Raw genomic sequence first — 27,338 nt, 5'->3', positions numbered from 1 at the left:
ATTAATAATATATTATATTATTAATAATTGTGTAGGGAGGAACTCTCCTCTCGAGTCTAGTAGATATGCAATGTAATGTTTAATATTTTTGCTAAGTCACATTTCATAAAAATATAAATCAAACTAAACAAAAAGTGTAACGTGATGTAATGTAAACATTTCAACTAAAGTAAAAATCAAATAACAAAATAATAATAAACATAACATTGACTCATTGTATTGACAACCTATGAGTTTCATGTGGAATATAGCTTGTTTAAAGGGGAAATTAAAGTAATCTAGATCAATATTAACATTGAATCTACCAAGAACCAAGCAAGATAAAATATATTTTAATTATAAAATAGGTTTTCATTTCAAGAGATTGATCCCTCTTAGTGCTTGGTAAATACAGAGTTAAGATGGATCTAGGTTGGTTTAATTTCCATCTTTAAATAGGCTATATTCCACATGAATACCATGGATTCTCAATACCATGGGTCATTTTTTATTATTATTTTATTTTTATATGGTTATTTTTATTTATTTTATTTTGACATAGCTAAAATGCTTACATTACATTACTTTTATTTTTTCAAGCAATTTGGCTTACTCCAAATATTAAACATTATATTACAACATCTCTACCATACTGAGTTGGAGATAACTTGTTAATGAAATCAAATAATTTATCTTAATTTTAATATTAAATGGCTCCCACATTTTATCCTCCATCTCCCTCTTGTCCTCCTCTAAGAAGAAGTGATTCCATTGTACTTTAACCTAGGTGATGGCTCGTTTATGGAGCATAGTTGCTCTTTGATCTAATAGTTGTAGTGGCTCACCCTTGAACTCTCCTAGTTTCACCCATAGCACATTTCAATCAATCACGTTAGAACTATCATGAACATATTTTTCCAAAAAACAGACCTGAAAAAATTATGTACTTTTATATGACTTGACAATGCCTATAGGTAGGCAACCAATCCAACTCTAGCTTATATCTCTAATGGTTGAAAAAACTTGGTGCCAAGATACCATAAGTTCATAATCTCAGTGCACTCTTATTTAGTCCGACATTGATGTATACATGTTCTCCCACTTTGTATCCTTTGTACATTATCTTTTGATCTACATAGATTTTCTACCTATCCTAGGTAGTCTACAAATTATGTCTTATTTTATTTAATGCTTTTTCCATTTCCTGAAGAAGATAAGGTCCCAACACCAACCTGTCTTTTTTATGGCTTGAGCTTACTGGAATGTGAAAATTCCATCTATACATAACTTTAAATGGGATCATTTTGATAAATTCCTAATAGCTACTACTGTCTACAGATTCTGCTAGGTGTAAATAATCTTTCCATTTAGTTGACCAATGCATAATAAAAATCCTCAACATGTATTCTAGTATCTGATGATTTATTATTTTCTAACCATATGTTTGAGGATGGTAGGTTGTACTAAATGTAAACTTAGAGTCTATATATGATATAGCTATTTTCGGTATTCCATGTAACCGAAAAAAATTGATAAAATCTAAGTAAATAACATCCCATTTCTAGTCCGGAATGGATAAATGGTTCATAGTCTACCAAGGCGTTGGTGTTCTACCTTCACCTGTTGGCACTCTAATCACTTAGCTAAATACTCTATTACTACCAATTTCATGCTCAACCAATCAAATTCCTTTCTTAATGTTGTGATCATTTTATGATATGCAACAAAAACTAAGAAAGGTTTTTGATGGTGTTCATTCTGAAGTGGTTGCTTTCAAATAATCTTAATTTGGAACATATATTATTTTCATGAATGTTAATAACTCATCTTAATTTTCTATGTAACCATGTAGCTCCGCATGATGTAAATTTCAACTACAACCTATTCGAAAATCAATAGTAGGAGTTGTTAATCTTATTTTCCTTATCCTTAATATTTTCTTGTGAACTTATTATCTTTCTTATGTTCTTTTATTTATTATCTTGCCCAAATACCTTCCAAAATGATGGTCTTTCCTAAATTATTATTATTCAACTAAGTAGGATGAAAAATTCTAACATAATGTTATAAAATGCATAGATGAATATTAAGCAAAAATTGTCTATCTATCCATCTGTCTAGATGATCTCTATCAAGAAATTTATACATAAAAATTCTACACATGCTACTATCATATGTGTCTTTATATGATGTCATGAAAAACATTTTATCTTCATAAGGAACCTGACAGTGAGTGAACTTTCATTAGTATTAAATATCATTCAATTATTCCTTATTTTCCTTGTCTTGTGATTATCACGCTGCATCGTCTAGATGAGCTTCAGGATTTTATTTTCTCTTATTGTTCTTCTTGTTTGGACAATCCCTCTTAAAGTGTTCAGATTCATTATATCCAAAACATTGCACTTTAGACATGTCTTTCTTCTTGGACTTGCAAAATTTTTCCTTCTTCAACTTCTTAAATAAAGCTAGAAAATATTGAGATTGCTCATGTTATCCAATGTCGTCCTTGGACTTGATCCTTGATTCTTCCAATATCCACTGCACACAAAACTCATCAAAGAGATTCAAATCCTTCTTGGAGTATATGTGTGTTGCAAAGACTCTCCATTCTGGTGGTAATACTTTTAGTATGCATATGGTTACTTAAAAAACACTCACTATTTTCCCAAGTCCTTGAAGAATGTTTCTTATTTGAGAGACTCTCATGAGAAAGGATTCCACATCCTCATCCTTTTATTTCTTCATTCTATAGAACTTGTTCGTAAAAAAATGTCCTATTGTACTTATCGACTATTAACTGTCATACATGGACTTGGAAGTCCTCAAATTTGCATCAAATGGAATAAGAGAATGCTTAATTGATTCCACTATGATCCTTTGAACCTTTACTTACCGTTTCATGCACTTGTCTAGTTCTCGTGTCTTATATTTCTTATGTTCAGTAATTTCCCTAGTAACATATTCCATTACTTCTTCTTTTGTGAGTATCAAGTCGATTATTTTCTTCAATATTAGATAATTTGATGCCCCAATGATATTTTTTCTCTCTTTGCAAAAATAAACCATATGACTTGAAGATTCAGGCATGTTGTAATAATATGTTACTCAATTGAGATCAAGATTCTTCTCGATTATGACTTCAACCTTATTTATGCCTTAAATATTCTTGAAGAGTCTTCAACAAAAAAAACTTCCACGATCCTTGATGCCATCTTCAAATATGCCGTCCAAATATATCTTCTTCCACAAAGAGATAAACACTCTTCTTCTCAGATCTTCCTTCGATGTGAGCTTGATATAGACTTCTTCTTACTCAATGTAAAAACCCTACTTCTATCTCTATTACCAATGAGTCTTAAATATTTTTCAAATCCTTCTTCTTTAGTCCTTTCTTGAAATTTTCCTTTTTCCCTTCCCCTTGAAAAGTAATTTCTTTTAGTGCCCTTCCAACCGCATTTCTTGTTCACCTTAGTTCCGATACCGTGTTGTAATATCAATAGTAACACCTACTAATCTTGTTTTCCTTAGCCTTAATATTTTATCATGAACTCATTATATTCCTTGTGTTCTCTTAGTTAGATCTTTCAGCAAAAAAATATCAAGGACATAAACTGCAACAATATATGATACAGATGTTAGGCTCCCAACCAGGGAAAAACCCCTCCAAGGGGAACCTAGAAACTCTTCTCTTCATAGAATATCCTTCAAATGAGATACAAATACCAAACCCTATATTAGTCCTTCTCCTACTACCTATTCATTCCTTCCTTAGCTCGTCCTTGATTCTACAGTAAACTGATAAACACTACAACTTCGACGTGCTAGCTTCAATGTTGTTACTCATCCTACAACTTCAATAACATAATTGCAACCTTGTAGCTTTCAAGGAAACCCTAGATCATCCTCCTCTTCGTACCTTCTTGTCGTGACAAAACTCCTCTTAAGATCAATGAGGTCTAGACAAAGTATCCTTCTCTAAAGTTGGAGGATGCTAAACTTTGTGTTACTACAACTCTCAAATGCAATTTTTGCCTATTTTTGCAACCTAGAATGCATAGAATTTCATACGTGTGAGAGAGATAGAGCCCAAAAACAAGAGATTTCATCCTTCCACATTTTCCTTGTATTTTTATCTTCTTCTTCTTCATTCCAATCTAAAAAGTGAACTCTTTATTGATAGATCAAACTTCTGAGTGAATGCATCTAAAATGTGATTGAACTTCTTCTTTATATAATCTTCCGAAGGGGTCAAATTCACTCCTTTAGCCTAACTTATACTTTTATAGTTTCATGGACTTTATATATTTAAATATATTTTTCCTCAAAGGGTCTTCTAAACATGATGTTGACACCTTTGACTCGTGACAATAAATTTGAAGACCTAACAAACCCTAGAAGCTTGAAGAACATGCTTTTACCTAGAAAACCATCAATAATGAGCATGAAACCCATGTTTTAATAATAATAAATTTTTATTGTATTTTATTATTTCTTACATACGATACACATTGAAATGAGTAAAACAATTATGAAGACTCAAACTAGTTACATTTCTTAACACAATTGTCTATTAGCTTCATCTTTCACAACTACAATTCTTATATGTTCTACAAAATCTATCTTTGCACTACACATAACAATTTCAGCTAAATCATTTTCATTTCTACATGGGGCATCATCGATTTTATTCTTTTTCAATTTTAATAATTCGAATTCACTTAATAATTCCATCTCCCTTCCCTATCTAGTATTTAATTTTTCCCCAATAAGTAATGTATCCACATTTTAATACATTTAGAGTAAAAACTAATTCCATGTTATAAATGACATATTTCCTTTCAAGACGCTTCAATTTTCTTGATTCAAAAGAAACTACACATTTTTCCTTCACTAATACACCACTCAACCCTCCAATACATGCATATATACACACATATTAGTATTTTTCTTGATTAAAAATATTTAAATTTGGAGCTATTGTTAAAAGGTTTTTAACTTTTCAAAAATTTCTTCACATTTGTTGTCCAATTGAATTTCACTCCCTTATTTTGCAAATAAGTAATCAAATAGGTTAATTTCGAAAAGACTTCAATAAATCTTCTATAATAACTGGTAATACCAACGAAGGATTTAATATTTGCTACATCCTTATCTACTGGCAAGTTTAAGATGGATTTCACCTTTCCAACATCAACAAAAATGCTTTCTTTAGAGATAAAATCACCCAAATATTGAATTTAATATTTACAAAAATCACACTTGTTGAAATTTGTATACAAATGATGTTCTATGAACATTTGTAATACTATCCTTATATGTTCTTCATGTTCTTCTTGAATTTTGAATATATCAGAATATCATGAATGAAAATCACTACAAACTTGTCTAGATACTTTTTGAAGACAATGTTCATTAGGCAGATAAAAGTAGCGGGGGCATTGGTGAACCCATAAAGTAGGAATTAAAATTTTTAGTGCCCATACTTGGTTCTAAATGCAATCTTGTGCATGTCCTGATGTTTGATTCTTAATTGATGATATCCCGATCTAAGGTGTATCTTTGAGATTATTGTTTCCCCTTTGACTTCATCAAATATATTGTTTCTTCAGGGTAAATGATATTTACTCTTAATTTCCATTTTATTCAACTGTTTATAATTTATGCACATTCTAGAATATCCATCCTTCTTATTTACAAAAAACACAAGGGCTCTGTAGGGAGAAAAAATGGGTATTATGTATCGTTTTTACTATAACTCCTATAACTATTGTTGAGACCCATTAATAGGTATATCATAAGGCCCACGTTTACTTCCTTCAGCCTATGATTTCCTCTTTTCTCATATGTATTAACATATTTTTTACAATAATGTGCTTAATAGGGAGACTAAAGGATGTTTGTCATACTTTGTGGCCTCATGTGATTAATGTGCAGGAAAATAGTTATTTTGAGTGCATATGCTATGCAAAGGTATGTTGGAGGAAATTGGAGGAAACGTAGGAGGATTTTCCCTTGAATTTAATCATCTACAACTCAACTTGATCCTTAAAATCACTGCAATATAGATCAAAGACTCACTATTAGCTAATGTAGTCAAGCAATTGCATGGATCTAAAGGAGTTAGATCCACTTCTTCATATATTTTGCAGGGAAGTAGTCTTCTTTCAAAGAATGTTTCCCCTCAATCATTTTGTTATAAATCAGCAAGCCTAAGGGCTCAATAGGACTCAAATTTTTGGAGTAGATAAGAGTTAGGGTCTTAAGATTTTTATTTCCATTCCTTTACATGATGTACTTCAACTCTATTTTATTTCAATGAAAAGCTCATTCTTACTTACCATCTAGCTTTTCTTCATAGGGATGAGCCCTGTTATGCTCTTAACCTGCAAAGCAATACCCAAACATAGAATTTGCGAAGAAAAGATACCGAGAACACAGAATATGCGAAGAAAATATACCCAGAACACAGAATAGCAATGATTTTATTATTCAGAGAGAAATGTTCACAGGCCTCTTCGAGGGGGCAACCTCCAATAGAGCAGAGCTCGATTACAAAACAAGACACGATGCTCCTCGCAGGGAGTCTCTATCCTTTATATATGACTCATACATGCAATACCACGGGCCAATATCATGGGTTTTATTAATACCATCTATCTAATACTACCGCCCATTTACCATCTATCTAATACTACCGCCCATTTGCAACTAACTGTGGTCCCGTCATTAATTTCGGGTTAACCACTTACAAATATTAATATGGGCTTTATTGACTCTTGACTATGACGTGATCCCATGACATAAATAAGGGGGTTAGGGTGGGACCCTAACATGCCCTCCCCCTTAAGACTAGCCTTGTCCTCAAGGCTGAAGCTGCGGAAACTGCTGAAGAATAGTGGCTGGTTCCCAAGTTGCATCTTCCGGAGAGGTGTCTTTCCATTTGACGAGGACCTCCTTAAGCATGCGACCGCACAGGTGCTTGTCTCGTGTGTCTAGAACCTGTTCAGGTTGAAGCCAGATTGACCCTTCTTCGTCCAATTCAGGTAGACTGGTTTGAACTCGGCAATTGTTCCCAATCACTTTCTTGAGGCACGATACATGGAAAACTGGGTGGATTTTTGCTGTAGGTGGCAAAGCCAACTTGTAAGCCACTTCTCCAATGCGCTGAAGTACTTGGTATGGTCCGTAGAATTTTGGAGAGAGCTTTTGACAACCCTTGTCTTTGAGTGATGTTTGGTTATATGGTTGCAGCCTCAAAAAGACCTAATCCCCTTCTTGAAATTGGCGCTCTGAGCGATGTTGGTTAGCCTGTTGCTTCATACGGTTCTAAGCTTGATGAAGATTCTCGCGCAGATGGGCAAGCATGGTTGCGCGGTGTTGTAGGAGTTGATCCACGGCTTGTACTTTGGAGCACCCCGTGAGATAAGAAGTAGGGGAAGGCGGAAGTTGTCCATAGACTGCTTCATAGGGAGTCATTTTGGTGGTGGCATGATAGTTGGTGTTATACCACCATTCCGCCAGAGGTAACCACTGTACCCAAAGGTGTTGTTTTTCTGAAGTGAAACACCTAAGGTAGGTTTCTAGACATTTGTTGACGGCTTCGGTTTGACCATCTGTTTGCGGATGATATGAAGTACTGAGTTTGAGTTCAGTGCCTTGTATTCTGAAGAGCTCCTGCCAAAAATTACTGGTGAAGATTGGGTCGCGGTCGGACACAATAGAAGTGGGCATGCCATGCAATTTAAAGATCTGATCCATGAAAGTTTGAGCAACCAAAGTGGGTTTGAATGGTTGGGGTAGGGCGCAGAAATGAGCATACTTCGACAGTCAGTCCACAACCACCATGATGACTGACTTGTTCCCAGACTTTGGAAGACCTGTAATGAAATCCATGGAGATCTCCGTCCAAATTGACGCCGGAATGGGCAATGGTTGTAATCTGCCTGGTGTGTTGACGGTTTCCCCTTTGTGGCGTTGACAGACGTCACATTCTGCTACGAAAGTAAGGATGTCCTGTTTCATGCCGGCCCAAAAAAATGATCTTCTGGTGCGAGCATATGTCTTCTGAAAGCCCGAATGTCCTGCAATGGGAGATGAGTGCAATTCTGCAAAAATGCGACTTTTGAGGGTGGATGTTGGTGATATTACGACTCTGTCCTTGTAGCGAAGAATATCATTCTGCCATGAGTAGCCCTTGCTGGAATTAGGATCTACCTGCAATTGAGAAATGAGTTGGGAGAGCCCGGGATGTGAAAACCATTCCCTGCGAGCCTCTTCAATCCAGTCTGGAATGGGTAGGGAAATTGCGAGCAGAGTACTTTCCTCCTCAAATTGGCGCGACAATGCATCTGCTACCCTGTTGTCTTTCCTTTCTTGTAAATGATCTCATAATCATATCCCAGCATTTTGGCTAACCATTTATTTTGTTGTGGGGAAGATAGGCGTTGCTCCAGAAAATATTTAAGACTGTGATGATCTGTGCGGATTTGGAAACGCTGCCCCAACAAGTAAGGTCGTCAGGTCTCGACTGCATGTAAGATGGCCATCATTTCCTTCTCGTAGGTAGATTGGCCCAGATTCCTCCCACTTAGTTGTTGGCTGGTGAAGGCCAATGGTCGCCCTTCCTGCATTAAGACCGCTCCAATACCTGTTCCCGAAGCATCACATTCAATGACAAATGATTTGGTGAAGTCCGGTAGTGCTAAGACAGGAGTGGAACACATGGCGATTTTGAGAGCGGTAAATGCCTGTTGTGCTTCTTCGTTCCAGAAGAAGGAATTTTTCTTTAGGAGTTGCATTAGGGGCTTCGCTATGCGGCCATAGCTGCGGACAAATTTACGATAATAGCCTGTGAGACCCAAAAATCCTCTCAAGCTTTTCAAGGTCTTAGGTTGAGGCCATTCTTGCATTGTCTGGATCTTTTTTGGGTCCACCTTGACACCTTCACGCCCCACAATGTGGCCCAAATACTCAACTTCTTCCATGCCAAACGAACACTTAGACATCTTGACAAATAATTTATGCGTGCGGAGCAGTTGCAAGAGTAGATCTACATGCTGAAGATGTGCCGCCCAAGTGCCACTATAGATGAGGATGTCATCGAAGAAGACAAGGACAAATTTTCTGAGATATGGTTTGAGGAGGTGATTCATAAGGCTCTGAAAAGTAGAGGGGGCATTATAGAGACCAAATGGCATGACCAGGAACTCATAATGGCCTTCATGAGTTCTGAAAGCTGTCTTGGGAATGTCGACTTCCTTCATGCGAATTTGGTGGTAGCCTGAGCGAAGATCCAACTTAGTGAAGAATTGAGCCCCATTGAGTTCGTCTAGGAAATCATCAACCACTGGGATGGGAAATTTATCTTTGACTGTTAACTTATTGAGGGCCCTGAATTCGGGACACATCCGCCACTCCCCATCTTTCTTGAGGACCATGACCACTGGAGATGAATAAGGACTAATGCTGGGACGAATGACACCTGCTTCCAACAATTCCTTGATGATTTTTTCTATTTCATTCTTTTGGGTGAACGGATATCTGTATGGTCGCACATTTGGGGGTTGGGCCCCTGGAACCAATGTGATGCTATGATCAGGGTTCCCCTCGCAAGGGTGGTAGCTCATGAGGCTTGTCAAAGACCGTCTGATGTTTATTTAAAATCTGTTGCATCTCAGGATGAATTGGCGGAGACATGGTGTCTACTACCTGGATGGCATTAAATTGAGCTACCACTCCATGATGTCCCTTTTTTAACAATTTTTCCATCCTATGCGAGCTGATGATAGAGGGGGCTCCCGCCTGTAGTCCACGGAGGGTATGTGTGGAGTTGTTCTGCTTAAAACTCATATATAACTCCTGGAAATCCATTTTGATTGGCCCAAGAGTGCGGAGCCATTCCGCGCCTAGGACAATGTCGCAACCCCCCATGTGTATTGCAAACATGTGGGTTTTCAATTGATAATCCCCCATTTGAATTTTGACATTTTCACAGCGACCTTCACATTTCATTGTACCCCCATCTGCAATCTGGACTTGGAAGTTAGAAACTGCCCGAACGAAACAATGTGCTGCTTCAGCGATCTTTTGGTGGATGAAATTATGGGTACTTCCACTATCAATCAAGACTACTACTGGGCGATGTTTAAGAAAACCCCTGATTTTGAGAGTTTGAGGGGAAGAAATTCCTACCAATGCATTTAGAGAAATAATTGGTTCATCAGATACAATCTCCTGTTGGTTATCTTCTTCGCTCGCCTCCGGTTCCTCAAGTGGTGGATCTTCCTCGGTGGAGCTGTAGTCAGTGGCATCTATTTGAAAAAACTTGTGCTCTTTGCATTTATGACCCGGGGAATATTTTTCATCACAGTAGTAACATATTCCTTGCTTCCTTCTTTCGGCCATTTCCGCAGGTGACACCTTTTGAATCTTAAGTGTCTGAGTCATATTAGGAGCCTGTGAGGGACGACCTTTAGCGGGGAAGTTGGGGCGGCTGGATTGGGCTGTTAATGCACGTTCCACCTTACGGGCTACCTGGCAAGCCTCTGTCCATGTGGGAGGGTGGTGGAGTAGAACCTGAGCTTTGATGGCTTCTTTAAGACCGCTGATAAAGCATTGCATGTAGAACTCATCTGTGAGACCCTTAGTGCGGAAGGCTAAGGCTTCAAAAGCAGTAATATATTCCTCCAATGTACCCGTCTGTCGGAGCTTAGTGAGACGCCCCAAAAAAGAGTCTTCCTGTTCAAAGCGACTGCGAAGAGTTTTGGCAAATTGGGCCCAATTCTGAAAATGTCCATTGCAATGCTGATGCCATTCCTTCCATTGCCATCGTTCATTGTCCAAGTACATGGTGCCCACCATAAGCTTAGTCTCCTCATCTGTGATATGATTCAATTGGAAATACTGCTCCATTTGTGCTAGCCATGCGGACGTGTGAGAACCGTCAAATTTCTGCATATCCAACTTGGGAGGTCGCTGACTGGGTGGTGAATGGGAGTGCCAGACGTGATGAGAGTGGCTAGACTCACCCTCATGGTATTCATGGCCATTATACGCCTCCTCGTAGGCTGGCTCCTTACCCTTTGGGAGTGCATCCTGTATCTGGTTACTTATTCCTTTAAGCTCAAGTTATATCTGGTTACTCATTCCTTTAAGCTCAAGTTCGATATTGTTCACCACAGTTTGGAGGGAGTGCACATGGTTTTCAATTTTTTCGATCCTTTCATTGGCCATCGCTTGAGCGCGAGTTTCTACCATACACCAACCTGATGAAAAATTGGGACCGCCTAAAAATTTTTACTAAGAAATTGAATGGTACCACCTTGCTCAGCTCGTCGTCCTAATATTGATGGGCTAGGTCACCAATAAGCGCCCCGGAAGATCTCAGAATTTTTTTTTTTTTTTTTTTGGAAAACTCCTAACGGAGTTTTACTCCTTCCTGATCAATACTGCAGTCGCCAAATCCTCAAAATGTCAATGCCGCCAAAAGTCCTGCGAAAATTATATCCAGGTACAGGAACCCTTCACAACTACTCCGTTCTGGTGGATCTGAGAGATCTGAATGGTGGAACAACTGCTGCTGCTAATCTGGAATATCCGATCTAGTGGATCTGAGAGATCTGAATGGTGGAACAACTACTGCTGCTGATCTAGAATAGATGATGTGTGATCCCCCGATAGAAAGGGAACTATGGTCTTGGGGAGTGTCAGGTGCTACAGATCGCAATATACATAAGGGTCTGACAGTAGTACTCGGCCCAATGTTTCAGGGCTCTAATTAACGAGGATCGACCGTACCCTTAGCCGTACAACCCGACTACCCTATCGTACGGGCGAGTAATCTCTCCGAGTGCTGTTCTCGGTGTACTGTAGCCACAAGACGGCCGAAGGTTTATCTATGGCGAGGTTTCAAGGGAGCTAGGGGGCTTCCTATATACCCAGAGGGTACGTGGAAGACAGTCCGTGCGCGGTTCTGTCTAATGCGCTACTACTCGAAGGGGTACCCACAGGGGTTACAAGGGAGTCCAACAGACGTGACCACCTCTTGTATTTCTTGCGTGCATGCCTCCCCAAATTCGCAGGTTTATGCGCTTAACGACAGATCTCGTGGTTTAAAGATGCTGGAACACGTCTCTAGCCAAAAAAAAATTTGCTAAAATTTGGAGATCCCACCGAGCCCTGGAAAGTGCTCTGATACCACTTGTTATGCTCTTAACCTGCAAAGCAATACCCAAACGTAGAATTTGCGAAGAAAAGATACCGAAAACACAGAATATGCGAATAAAATATACCCAGAACACAGAATAGCAATGATTTTATTATTCAGAGAGAAATGTTCACAGGCCTCTTCGAGGGGGCAACCTCCAATAGAGCAGAGCTCGATTACAAAACAAGACATGATGCTCCTCGCAGGGAGTCTCTATCCTTTATATATGACTCATACATGCAATACCACGGGCCAATATCGTGGGTTTTATTAATACCATCTATCTAATACTACCGCCCATTTACCATCTATCTAATACTACCGCCCATTTGCAACTAACTGTGGTCCCGTCATTAATTGCGGGTTAACCACTTACAAATATTAATATGGGCTTTATTGACTCTTGACTATGACATGATCCCATGACATAAATAAGGGGGTTAGGGTGGGACCCTAACAAGCCCCATTAGGTTAGGGCCTAACCCAGAGGCTCTAGTCTATATTTTTGTATTTTATCCATGCATTACCTTTCATAGCAACATCTCTTTTATTTATTGATAGAAGTGTGCTTATAAATGTTGGAGGCACACGTATATCTACCACCTCTCTTGTGGGAAGTGTGGTTGAGGAATATGACTTAACAAGACAAAACCATATGGTTACTTTCCTTTGCAATTGTTAGATCTTAGACTAATGCTCTTTTACATAGTCTATTTACTGCATACTTACGCATTACATCAAAATATTCTTTAATCCTTCATGGATGTAGTTCATATACATGCTACAGGCTAGATTTACTTTTGGTGCAAATAAAATTCAACTTGTCCTTTCTTACTTAGTATCGTAAAATTTAACTCATCATTTCATGTTTAAGTTCAATTTTGTTGCAATTTGGTTATAAGTTTAGCATTCTTTTCCAGTTACAAAAAGATTATTTGTCTCATGTGTAGGTACTATTATTGGCTTTCAAGGTTGGAATAGTTATCCCACTTCCCTCTTACCATCATCATCCTCTCTCTCCTCACCTCACAATGCCCTCAAAACTCTGCCACTAGAATTACATTTCTTGGTCATTAAACGACACTATGTACATTTAGATTTGTAAGCGATCGGCCTATGAGAGGTGTTATGCTTGGAAAAATATTCATTAAGCCTTAATATACCATTATCTACCCTCTCCCATGTTTAGGTAATCTTTTCCACCATGACAATGCTCACAGGTCCAATCTTGTAGCAAAATAGGGATATCCTCTAACATCATGTAGTAACCATATAACATCGTGTAGCACCATGTAAACTTAGGCATATTTTAACCAAAATCTTTATTTTTTCCTCTTATTCGTGAATAATTTTATCGAGGCTGTAAAAACATGATCTAGGGAGACCAAATACCACTTAAGATATTCCATTTCTTCACTACAACACATTCATACAATTAGGGTTAGTGGACAACTTTCAGAATTAAATATATAATGATTACTTTCTTGATTTCCTCATGAAATACCCAATGAACTCTTTCACTGAAGCTAATATTATTAAACACCATGATTAAAGGTTTATTTTATGCTCATTCATGTATGCACGATATACTAGGATTGTTTCTAATGGATTAAATGCTTATTTTTGGGTTTCAATTGAAATTCATTATTATTTTCATTACATAGGTTAGGATTCCTTTTCAATGCAACTTTTACATTATGGAGTTAGGTTATTGAAAGTAAAATAAGATTTACATTATGGAATTAGATTAATGTTTCCATTTCTACAAGTAATATATAATTTGCATTCCTCCAATTAGGGTTAACATTTACAATTAAACAAGTAGCATCTCCATTCCTTTTGCAACTAGAATAATATAACCATTTCTACAACTAGAAAAAAACTCTCTTTTTATCTAATTTCCTTAGTTTAGTGAGTTGGTAGAGTGATCTTTCTATGCCTTGGCCTGGTCCATTGCTTTAAGGTAGGATGAGTAGAACTTAACCTATTGGGCACATAGCACTATCACCTCTTAAGTGTGTACAAACCCCAGGTAGATAATTAAAGCTACTATCATTGGTAGTTGCAATGCCCTTGTTACAATACTAGGGCTCATCAACTACATTTTTAATTAAATACATTTAGGGATTCTCATTCTATGTGGTGCTCTAGACACAAGTGTGGATCATGGTATTACATCAATTGAAAATTCTATCTCTCTTCTTGGTGGTAACCCAGGAATTTCTTCCACTAGAAGATATTAAATTATCCTATTAAAACTATATCGTTTATGGATTTATCTTTTGTTTTCTATGTGTTTTCTTCTACCTCAACAACAAATAGCTTACAACCTTTTCAAGAATATTTTTTTAGTTGCAACGCTGAAATTTTTCTAGTGGAGATAGGTCTTTGCATGCCTCTATCCACTTGTATATTTCTTTCATGAGTTACATAAGTGACAGTATTTTCTAAGAAGTTTATTATATATTTATTTTTCTCCAACTAATCTATTGCTATCAACATGTCATAGGAACCTAAAGGTAGTAAATCCATATTTAAAAGGTAGTATATCCATATTTAATTTTTTTTAGATCCATTTAATTCTACATGATGTTTCTTTACCCAATTAATTACTTTTCTTTTTTTTCTTGTAGCTAGTTGAACCAACCATTCAATTTTAAATATATGAGCATTCAATTTTCATTTTTCTACCACTTTTGGACTAGCATAACTAAGACTAGCTCCTCAATACACTAAAATAGATAAGTGATGGTCTACTGTAATACCTTCAATTTGGTAATATTTAACTGATATTCTACTAGCATTGGTACTCGGTATATTTCTAGCTATGTCATTTATTGTGGTTGCCTCTTCTAGAAATTTCAATACTTGAATTTATCTAGTATTTTGTGGATAGATCCTCAATAGATGAAGTTCTCCATAACTCCAACATTTTAGAGCTTCTCTTTCTCTTCAACCATTCATCCCTTTAGTGTTCAAATAAAAAAAATTGGAACAAAATTTACATTGTGCATGTTATGGTTGGCTATTTAAGTTGAACCTTTTCCATTGATGGTCACTTCTAAAATTATTTATAATAGAAAATTTTGGCTTCCTAACTATGGTTCCATATTTATTTTTATTTTTGTTAGATCAATATTTTGAACCTTCATTCTTTTTTCTTGAACTTTTGATAACAAATACTAGCTTTTATAATAGTTTTATCCATGGTATTTAGATTATGAAATTCAATTATTTCCTTGGATGAGAGTGGAAGACATTTCAGAAAACACTACATCCTCACTTTTTATTCCTTAAAGCATGGAACATATCCTAATAGATTTGTAAATTTTGCTACAAATTCATCCATACTCCCAACCTTAGATAATGAAATTATTTAGCTTGATCATCACAATGTATTTTTGTTACACATCTTTTCTTTAACTATTTTTCAAATTCATCCCAAATGAGTGTCTCTTCATCAATATTGTGGATTATGTTTGCTTCTCCCACCATAGTACAACATTGTCTTGTAATTGGCACACTACAGATCTACCCTTTAGATTGTTGAACATTTGTAGACCTAAAATATTTAGTGATGTTAAACAACCAAGCTTATGAATATTCTTTTTTTTTCATAATAAAATGTAGGTCATCTTATCTTAGAACTCTCCCTAGATTTTTGTTTTATTTTCCTTTCCTCATTTTGTGATTTTTTGATATGTTTTATCAACATATTCTTCACTTTAAAAAAAAAATTCTATTCATGTTCAGGCTTATCTAGTTGATTTTCTAAATTTTTCTTCTTCAAGGGGTCTTCTTTGTCCTCTTCTACCTTTTTATCTAGAGGCTTATATTTTTAATTTCCAATCAACTATTTGACGAGCCTCTACTACTAGGCACTTGCCTTTAGAAAGTGTTCATTGATGGCCCTAATATTAGTGAAATATTATCTCTAGCCCCAATAAAAGAATACTTGTTTGATAAGATCTACAAGTTCCAGAACTGCCCACTCGTTGATTATACTTTATGACATAACCAAGTTCCTATATTTATAAAAATTGTGTGCAAACAAAACCACTCTTACAAAATTTTGGAATATAGTATATCTCCCATATCTACATGTCTAGCTCACATAATTTTCATTTCGAGAAAGTTAATAAGTGAAACTAGGTCAATTTTTTTATGAATTCATCCTCAACCTTTATGATTTTAGTTTACTCATTAAAAAATATCATTATAACCAAAATTTTAGAATTATTTTTTACATTTAATTATAATTATGAAAATAATCATTAATCATGGAATATAACTTTTTATTTAACTTTAATTAATTAATTATATATTATTCTTTATTATAATTTATTCCTAACTGTAGATTATAGATAAAATGTTATTAATTAATAAAAATCATTTTTATTTGAATGGAATTTCTAATTTTTTTAATATGTTATTATTCACACTTACTATTCTTTTTTTTTAATTTGAATAGATATAATCATAATTAATAATAATGTATTATTAATAACTGTAGGACGCTTTCCAAGGCTAGTCTGGTATGGTAGAGATTTAATGTAATTATTGGAGATTTCTAGAAGTGAACATGTTGGAGATTACAAACTTCTGGAAATCTTTGACAATATGAATAACCATGGAAGTCTCTCATCAGTTATATGTAATGTAATGTTTAACATTTTTGCTAAGTCAAATTACATAAAAATAAAAATAAATTAAATAAAATAGAATAAACTAAATAAAAGGAGTAACTTAATGTACCCATTTTAACTCAGTCAAAATAAAAAACAAGTTTAAAATAAGGCTATAAAAATAAAATATTAATAAAAATAACAAGAACCAATAGTATTGACCCATGGTAAAATATTAATAAAAATAACAATAACCAACCTAAATCCATCTTAATGCCTCATTTACCAACCATTGAGAGGGATCAAATTCCTTTTCAATCTAAAACAACTTTGCATATTAAGAGATTTGATCGTGTGGGTGTTTAGTAGATGGGAAGTTAAAACTTCACATGGATCTAGGCTTATTTAGACTCCCCGTTTAGATATGATATATTCCACATGAATACCACGGGTTCTTAATACCATGGGTCATCGTTATTTTTATCATTATTTTATTATTATAGGGTTATTTATTTTTTATTTTATTTAGTAGAGTTAAAATGTGTATTTTACAATATTATTTCTATTTAATTTATTTTGTTGTTTTTAATGTAATTTGACTTAGTCAAAATGATAATCATTACATTATAGCATCAGCATAATTACAATATTTATCTTAATTTTATGATTAAAAGTAATATGTTAGTTAGCACAACTAAGGTGGAAAATACATTCTATTGGGGTATATCAACCACATTAGTAAATATGGTTGTGATAGTAACATGATGTGTGTGGAGTGGATTCATTAACCATGGTAAACCATTGTTGATAGGGATATGAGGTTGATCAACATTAAAGAGGTTGACCATGATTAGAAAGTAATTTCTAGCGAAAAATGTGTTACAAAGCACTGAAATGATCCCGCCACACTTCACCCATCATCAGGGCCATGAAGCGAATAATATAGGTGAAGAGGAAGGGTGATGCAGGAACATTTGCACTTAGCCATCAATGTGATTTTTTGTTCACATGTTCTGGTTAAAAGAGTTGAATTTCATGATCTGAGTGGTCAAAAAGTCAGTTTTAGTAGAGAGGGTTGGACCTCTCGAAGATAAGTTTTACTTCATTATTTTAAAAATTAGGAAATTACCTTATTTTAGACTAAGGCTAAGTTGTTAGCATAGGTGCGTAATAGAGCTTAAAGATAGATATTTGATTGTTAGATTGATGAAAATACAGATCAAGTTGTTAGTGCAGTCAGAATAGAGTATGACTCATAAAAGAAATAAAATGTAATGAAAAGAGAAGAGTCGAGCTGAGATGATAGAGGTTTGAGTGAGAGGTGAGAGTTTGAGCGTTAGAGAGGATTTGAGATTGAGACAGAGGTTAATATATTGTTGTAATTGAGACAAGAGGGCCAAGACTCTGTAACATATATTATATTAATGAAATTGATTCAGCATGTATTCGTAGTATTCCTCGTGTGGACTCTCGTTTACTCTGTGTATTCGTGTTCAGACAGTTAACTCGATATCTCCTTTACTTTCACACCTTAAACGAAAATCTCAGTGGTTAACATATTTTTTTCATAAATCGTGGTTATTTTGTGTTAAGGGTTAATTTTGCGATTAAATTCTAAAACCAATGATTAAGCGCTTTGTTAAGTATTGAGTTAATGCATGTGGTTATATCCGAAAGGCAGGTTTTAAACAATAAATATGGTTATTCGGCGAACAAAGAGATGTAAGTGGTATTTTGGGGGAGTCACCCAATTCCACTAACCAAGTGACATGTAGCACTCGGTGGAGAGAGAAAACCACCTTATCGAGCGACTATTCTCTGTGCAAGTGGTTCACCCAATAACCTTGTGAACCGTTGGATTTAGCGCACGGTTGATCGACGGTGGAGGATCAATGGGTTGTCTCGTTGATCAAGTTGAGTGTTGACCATTGGATCTGATAGTGAAGAGATCTACGATGTGGATTGAAGCGTTGTTTATAAAACGAAATTCAACGTGGGACCAAAGTTTTAAATAAAATGTGGGGACCCTCCCTGTAAAGCTAGCCATGAATAGAATCTGCTAAGAGCACCGGATTGGTTCTAAAGTAACCAATATTCTATCTAAAGATATAACCTTGTTTTCAACAACCTGTTGCATCATTTTTGGTATCAGAGCGTAGAGATTAAGATTGATTGGAGTAAACATGCCACCGAGGAGAGGAGCTGATATTGGTCAAGGAAGACCTGAAGCAAATATAGTTCTGTTGGAAGAGATCTAGAGTTTGTGTATGAGAATGGAAACAATTGAGACTGCTTAGAGTAGAACACCTGATGAAGGAGCTGACAATGCTAAAGAATAATCTTCTGAGGAAGAAGAAGAGGAGGAAAATGAAACTACCAGAGTTATCAAGATGTTGGCGAAAGTAGGAGGAAAACCAAAGGTGGAAATTCCTACGTATGAAGGGAGTCTCAATGCAGAAGAGCTAATGGATTGGATCAGTTCATTGGACAAATATTTTGACTATGAAGAGGAAGCTAACAACAAAAAGAAGGTGAAATTTGCATTTACTTGGTGGGATGAATTACAAACATCCAAAATGAGAAAAGGAAAGTCCAAGATCAAGTAATGGGATAAAATGGTGAGTAAAATGAAAGATAAATTTATGCCTAAACATTATCTATTAAATATTTTCAAACAATTGGAGAATTTAAGGAAAAAAGGAATGTTTGTTAAAGAATATACGGAAGAGTTTTATAGATTGAGTATTAGAGCAAGACATGTAGAGGATTACATGGAGAAGGTAACCAGATATATCAATGGCTTAAGGTATGACATCCATGATGAGATCAGCTTGTTGAGTCTAAAGACTATTGAAGATGCCTATCAAGTAGGTTTCAAGGCAGAAGAGAAGATGTTGAGAAAATAGAATCATAGGAATAGAGGAAGAAGTTCAGTAAGAGGTAGAGGAACTACTAGACCAAGGGATCAACAACATCAGCATGAAGCAGGAAGTTCAAGTAGTAGACCATCACAGAGGGGAGATTTTAATAGAGGAATATTTTCACCTAGAGGAAGAGGTCGAGGAAGAGATATTCAGTGTTCATATGTGGAGAATGGGGACATGGATCATGGGACTATCCTCCTAACAAAACAACAAGTCAGATGAATGTGAATGTGGCTAAGGAAAAGGAAGAAAAACCTCAAGTTTCAGACAAGGAAGAATCACCTGAAGTAGGAGAATCCCTGTTGTTGAAAAGGGCATTGCTTAAAGCTGAGAAAAATATTGGAGAACCAGCTTAGAGGAAGAGTTTATTCAGAACTACATGCAAATCTAAAGGTAAATGTTGTAAAGTGATAATTGATAGTGGAAGCACTGATAACCTTGTTTCTACAGAGATGGTGGACAAGCTAGGATTGGTAAAGACATTACACCCTACTCCTTACAAAGTGTCATGGTTGTAGAAAGGACATCAAATCATTGTGACAGAACAATGCAAGGTAGAGATACAAATTTGTACTTATAAAGATGTGATATTGTGTGATGTAATGCCAATGGATGTATGCCATGTATTGTTGGGAAGACCTTGGCAATTTGATCGAAGAGTTATTCATGATGGGAGGATAAATATTTATACTCTGGATAAGGATGGAAATAAACGTACACTACTGCCATTGAAGGATGAAGCTGACAGGGGAGCACCTGGAAATAGTGTTATGCTGATGAGTGGAAAGGAGCTATTGCAAGAGGTTGAAAAAGGTGAAGAAATGCATTTTGTTGTCATAGGGAGACCTAAGGTAATTTAACTTCCACAAACTTAGATGATTTACCTAAAGAAATCAAAACTTTGTTGAATGATTTTGCTGATATTATTGTGGATGAGTTGCCAAATGCATCGCCACCAATCAGGAGTATTAGTCATCATATTGATCTAATACCAAGAGCAAGTTTGCCAAACAAAGCAGCGTATAGACTAACTCCTCAAGAGAATGTAGAAGTTGGAAGACAAGTGCAAGAATTGATGGATAAGGGACTAGTCAGAGAGAGTCTTAGTCCATGTGTTTTACCAACAATACGCAGTCCAAAGAAAGGAGGTGAATGGTCAATGTGTACAGATTCCAGAGCCATGAACAAGATCACTGTCAGGTATAGATTTCCTTTACCATGCATGGATGATTTGATGGATTGTTTTAGTGGATCAAATTATTTTACTAAAATAGATCTGAAGAGTAGATATGATCACATAATAATTAGAGAAGGAGATGAATGGAAGATTGCATTTAAAACAAATAGTGGGTTGTATGAGTGGTTAGTGATGCCTTTTGGACTCACTAATGCACCTAGCACATTCATGAGATTGATGAATGAAGTCTTGAAGGAATATGCAGGCAAGTTTGTTATTGTTTATCTTGATGATATTCTAGTCTTTAGTAGAAGTAAAGAAGAACATCTAGAGCATCTTAAGTTGGTTCTAAGAACTCTGCAGAAAGAGAAACTACTGATAAATCTGAAGAAATGTAGTTTCATGAAGGAAGAATTAATTTACTTGGGATTTGTAGTTTCTAAAGAAGGATTGAAAATGGATCCAGAGAAAGCCCAAGCAATTTGGAACTGGCCTATTCCAAGGAATATATTTGAGGTAAGAATCTTTCATGGTCTTGCAAGTTTTTATAGGAAATTTATCAGAGGTTTTAGTGAGATTTATGCACCAATTCTTGAAACAATCAAGGAGACTAATCAACCATTCAAGTGGATAGAAGCAGAAAACAAGAATTTTAAGTTTTTGAAGGGAAAACCACAAAGAAACCAATTTTGGCTTTACCTAATTTTGAAAAGGTATTTCAAGTTCAAACAGTTGCTAGTGGAGTTGCATTGAGTTAGGAACAGAGAGCAATAGCATACTCTAGTGAGAAACTAATTGAAGCTAAGAAAAAGTATTCTTCTTATGATAAATAATTTTATGCAATTATACAAGCCTTAAAGAAATGGAGACATTATTTTCTAGCAAAGGAGCTTATATTGTATTCTGACAATCATGTGTTGCATTGCATAAACAACCAGCCAAAATTGAACTAGAAACATGCCATGTGGGTGGAGTTTTTGCAGAGCTTTACTTTTGTGATAAAGCACACAAGTGGTAAGTTGAAAAAAGTTGTTTATGCTTTAAGTAGGGTAGGTTTTATTGTGCAAGAATTCAAAGTTGGTGTTGTAGGATTTGAAGAAATGGTTGAAATGTATAAAGATGATGTTGATTTCAAAGATATCCACATAGCAGTTCAAAATACAATAGTTCATAACATAAATCAGTGGTTAGATTATCTTATCCAAGGAGGTTTATTGTTTAAAGGTAACAAGTTGTGCATTCCCAAATGTTCTATGAGGGAAAACATAATAAATGAGAAACATAGTGGAGGATTATCTAGTCACTTTGGACAAGACAAAACATTTTGCACAGGTAAATGATTTTTACTATTGGTCAAAGATGCAGCCTGATGTTAAGATATTTGTTGAGAAGTGCAGGATATGTCAGCATGCTAAAGGGAGAAGCCAAAATACAGGATTGTACTAGCCATTGCCAATACCAAACCGACCATGGGATGCAGTTAGCATGGATTTTGTTTCGGGCTTGCCTAAAACTAAAAGGGGGAATGATTCTATTTATGTTGTGGTAGATAGATTTTATAATATGGCACATTTCATTGCATGTAAGAAGACTAGTGATGCAACACATATTGCTAATCTATTTTTTTTTCAAAAATTGTAAGATTACATGGATTGCCTCTAAGTATTGTGTCTGATGGAGATACAAAGTTTGTAGGGCATTTTTGGAGAACTCTTTGGAAGAAACTGGGAGCTAACCTTAGTTTCAATTTAGCGTACCATCCTCAAACAGATGGACAAACCGAGGTAGTAAACAAAAGCTTGGGGAACATATTGAGAAGTTTAGTGTATCAAAGTCCTAAACAATGGGATTTAGCACTAGGTGAGGCTAAGTCTTCTTATAATGACACTCCAAAATGAAGTATTAGAATGAGTACATTTCATATTGTTTTTGGAATGAATCCAAGAGGTGTGTATGAGCTCAGAGATTTGGGTAAACAGGAGATCAGAAGTAAAAAAGATGAAGAGTTTGCAGAGCAGATGCAGAGACTACAAGAAGATGTCAAAGGAAGATTGTAGGAAAGCAGTGACAAATACAAACAAAGAACATATATGAAAAGAAGAGAGAAGGAATTCCAAGTGGGAGATTTAGTGATGGTGTATTTGAGAAAAGAAAGATTTCCTGGTAAGACTTACAATAAACTGAAAATGAAAAAGATAAGACCATGTAGAATTATAAGAAAATTTTCAAGTAATGCTTATGAAATTGAATTGCCAGAAGGGATTGGGATATCACCTATCTTCAATGTTTCATACTTGTATCCATACAAAGAGATAGAGACAGATCTATAGGAGGAGACTACAGAAGATGAATTTCAAACTTTGAACTGGGAAGAACAAATGCCAAGGATAGTTAAGGAAGAGGTGGAAGTTGTTTTGGAAAAAAGAGTAGCCAAAAGAACCAGAGGACAGGTTTATTTTAAATATCTAGTCAAATGGAAAGGACAATGAGTGGAGGATGCTAGTTGGTTGACAACAGCAGAGTTGCAGAAGTATGGAGTAAACCCTGAAAGTCTGAGGGACAATTCTTTTCTTCCCCGGGAGTGTGATGCAGGAGCATTTGGACTTAGCCAACAACGTGATTGTTTTTTCACATGTTGTGGTTAAAAGAGTTGAATTTCATGACCTGAGTGGTCAAAAATTTAGTTTTAGTAGAGAGGGTTGGACCTCTCGAAAATAAGTTTTACTTTGTTATTGTAATAGTTAGGAAATTACCTTATTTTAGACTAAGGCTAAGTTGTTAGCATAGGTGTGTAATAGAGCTTAAATATAGATATTTGGTTGTTAGATTGATCAAAATAGAGATCAAGTTGTTAGTGCAATTAGAATAGAGTATAACTCATAAAAGAAAGAAAATGTAATGGAAAAAGAGGAGCCGAGATGAGATGATAGAGGTTTGAGTGAGAGGTGAGAGTTTGAGTATTAGAGAGGGTTTGAGATTGAGACGGAGGTCAATATATTGTTGTAATTGAGCTGAGAGGGCCAAGACTCTGTAACAGATATTATATTTATGAAATTGATTCACCGTGTATTTATAGTATTCTTGGTGTGGACTCTCGTTTACTCTGTGTATTCACGTTCAGACAACTAACCGGGTATTTCCTTTATTTTCACACCTTAAATGTAAATCTCATTGGTTAACGTATTTTATCATAAATCATGGTTATTTTGTGTGAAGGGTTAATTTTGTGATTAAACACTAAAACCCTTGATTAAGTGTTTTTTAAGTATTGAGTTAATGCACGTGGTTATATCCGAAAGGCGGGTTTTAAACAGTAAAGGTGGTTATCAGGCGGACAAATAACTGTAAGTGGTATTTCAGGGGAGTCACCCGATTCCACTAACCAAGTGACACGTAGCACTCGATGGAGAGAGAAGACCGCCTTATCGGGTAGGTATTCTCCGTGCAAGTGTTTCACTCGATATCCTTGTGAATCGTTGGATCTAGCGCGTGGTTGATCGACGTTGGAGGATCAATGGACTGTTTTTTTGATCGGGTTGAGTGTTGATCATCGAATCTAATAGTGAAGAGATCTATAGTGTGGATTTAAGTGTTGTATATAAAGAAAAATTCAACATGGCACTGAAGTTTTAAATAAAAAGTGAAGACCCTCCGTGTAAAGCTAGCCATGAATAGAATCTACTGAGAGCACCGGATTGGTTCTAAAGTAACCAATATTCTATCTAAAGACATAACCTTGTTTTCACCAACCTGCTGCATCAAAGGGAGACCCAATCATTATATATAATGGTTAGGGGGGAGATGTTAACAAGGAGAGATTAGAAACATGATCAAAAAGTAACTTCTAGAGAAAAAGTGTGTTACAAAGCAGTGAAATGTTCCCCACAAACTTCACCTATCATGAGGGCCATGATGCAAATAATATAGGTGAAGAGGAAAAGAGACACAATCATTATATATAATGGTTAGGGGGAGATGTTAAGAAGCAAAGGTTAGAAAAAAGATGAAAGCTTAGAAAATTTTACTATAATAATAATAATAATTTGTTAAAAACAAAACTTGTATTAATAATGTAAATATTATTAAAATACCTGGGTGTTAATGCAGAAAATATGAGGCTTGGATGCGTGTTTCCCTCCACCTTTAGGAAGTCACGCTCCCATTTTATCCGGGAGTATGCCACATCTCCCTCACATGCACAAGCATGTTGTTATATTTTTATAGTTGGTTTTTAATGATGGTGTATTGTGGGATTGAGATTATGAGAGTTGAGGTTTATTCCTTGACCTTGTGTAGTATATCATGTAATTTATAATTCATGGGGGCTCTACTGGTGTCTTTCCTCCAAGGAAATTTCCTGTGGGGGAGGGAGAGATGAATATCATTCCTCACATGGTTCATGAAGGTGGAATTTTGTGTGCCTGTTGTTCAATGTTTGACTTAGTGGTAAGCTTGTCCTTGTGGTCTGACCAATTGGGAATGTAAGTTTTGGTCCACTACTCTTGCTTGAGGTTTCAGAAATCTTATTTTTCTCCACTTTCTCTTTATTATCGCATTGTTTTGGGAACTTCTTTCTCAACCCTAATTTGTTTATAACTCTAGAATTTAGTGTCTTTTAAATGCTTGGCCTTGGCTATGGGATTTTCTTATTAGGAATTATTTGTGTCGCATCGTGGGTGTTTGTGTAGTTAGCTCTATTTGTGTTGGGTCATGGGTGGTTGGTGTGGGTGGTCTCATTATGGAGGTTTGCACTCACCTACCCTAGTATCTTGTTTAGGTCTAAGAGTTGTGTTGTAGTCCTTTAGTTCTGGGTTTGTTTCTAGTTTAGGTTTAGGAAGGAGCATTATATGGGTTAAATGGTGGAGGGATTTAAGTTGGTTATGGAGTTTTTGTTGCCTCAATTTTTTCTGGAAATGTGCTTTCTAAGTTGATTCATTTCATTTGGGTCTATTGTGATAACTCTATGTTGTGGTGTCCTTTCCTAGTCCAAGAAGATAGATGGATGAGTCCCATCAATAGGTACATTTTGAAGATTAATATGCCATCCTCCAGCCTTAAAACCGTCCTTCTCTTGGATTATTACATTTTTTTTCATATATTATTTTTAGTAAGAGGAGTAAAAGGTGTTTTTCATAGTATGTGGCTTAATGTTGTCTAATTGTAGGAAAATTAAGTTATTTTTAGGCTATTACTATGCAAGGGCTCAATGGAGACAACTATGAGAGAATCTAGGGGGTTTTTCCACCTCCTTAACTCCCTAAACTCAGCTTGGGATCACCATATCATCTCTCACTAATTTGAGTTCATTGGAAGTCGAGTGACTCCTAGTCTAAGTGAAGTTGACGGAGGAAAAGATCCACCATTTTCAAGATCAAGGAGGGAACCATTCATATTTTCAAGGGAACTAGTTCAACTTCCCTTTTGTATAAATAAACTACAGGAAGAGATCATTAGTACATGTTATATTCCACATGAATACCATGGGTCATTGTTAATTATTATTTTATTTTTATAGGATTATTTTATTTTTTATTTTATTTTGATCGAGTTAAAATGTTTGCATTACATTACATTACTTTTCTGTTTAATTGTTTTTTTTAATTTAATTTTATTTTATTTTTATGTAATTTGACTTAAACAAATTGTTAAACATTATAATACTACATATTTACCATACTATGATGGATATAATTTGTCAAAACAATTGCAAAATTTATGTTAATTTTATCATTAAATGCATCAAGCATTTTATCCTCCATGTGCGGGGAGAAGTACTTGACTCAAGCGTAGATCATAGTTTCTATCTCATCCAATACTTGTAGTGGTTCAACCTAGAACTCCCCTCTTGGTTTCACTTGTAGTACATTCCAATCAATCACGTCACAACTATCATCAACATGCTTTTTCAAAAAATAGAAATGAAAAATATTATTTACTTTTATATGACTTAGTAGTGCCATCTCGTAGGCCACCGACACTATTATAGCTAGTATCTGTAATTGTGACAAAACATTTTATGCCAACTTAGAAAATGTTCCTAATCTCAATGTATTCTTATTTGGTTTGACATTGATGTATACATGTTCTCCCACTTTATATTATTTGTGCATTATCTTTTAATCTATGTATCCTTTCTACCTATCCTAGGCAATATTCAAATTTTGTTTTATTTTGGTTACCACTTCTTCCATTTCATGAAGAACATCAACACCTAACAACAACTTCTCTTTTGAAATACTCCATCTTAAAGGAATGTGACACTTCCACCCATACATATCTTCGAATGGACTCATTTTGATACATGCCTAATATCTATGATTGTATGCAAATTTTACTAGGTGTAAATAATATTTGCACTTAGTGGGTTGATCCACAATATACATCATCAACATGTATTCAAGTATCTCATTTATTATTATTTTTTG

The sequence above is a fragment of the Pinus tabuliformis genome, chromosome 9 (genome assembly GCF_031772625.1).
Source record: "Pinus tabuliformis cultivar Carrire ecotype Pingquan chromosome 9, CPIR1, whole genome shotgun sequence".
NCBI lineage: Eukaryota > Viridiplantae > Streptophyta > Pinopsida > Pinales > Pinaceae > Pinus > Pinus tabuliformis.
Note: the sequence above shows the minus strand (reverse complement) of the source record.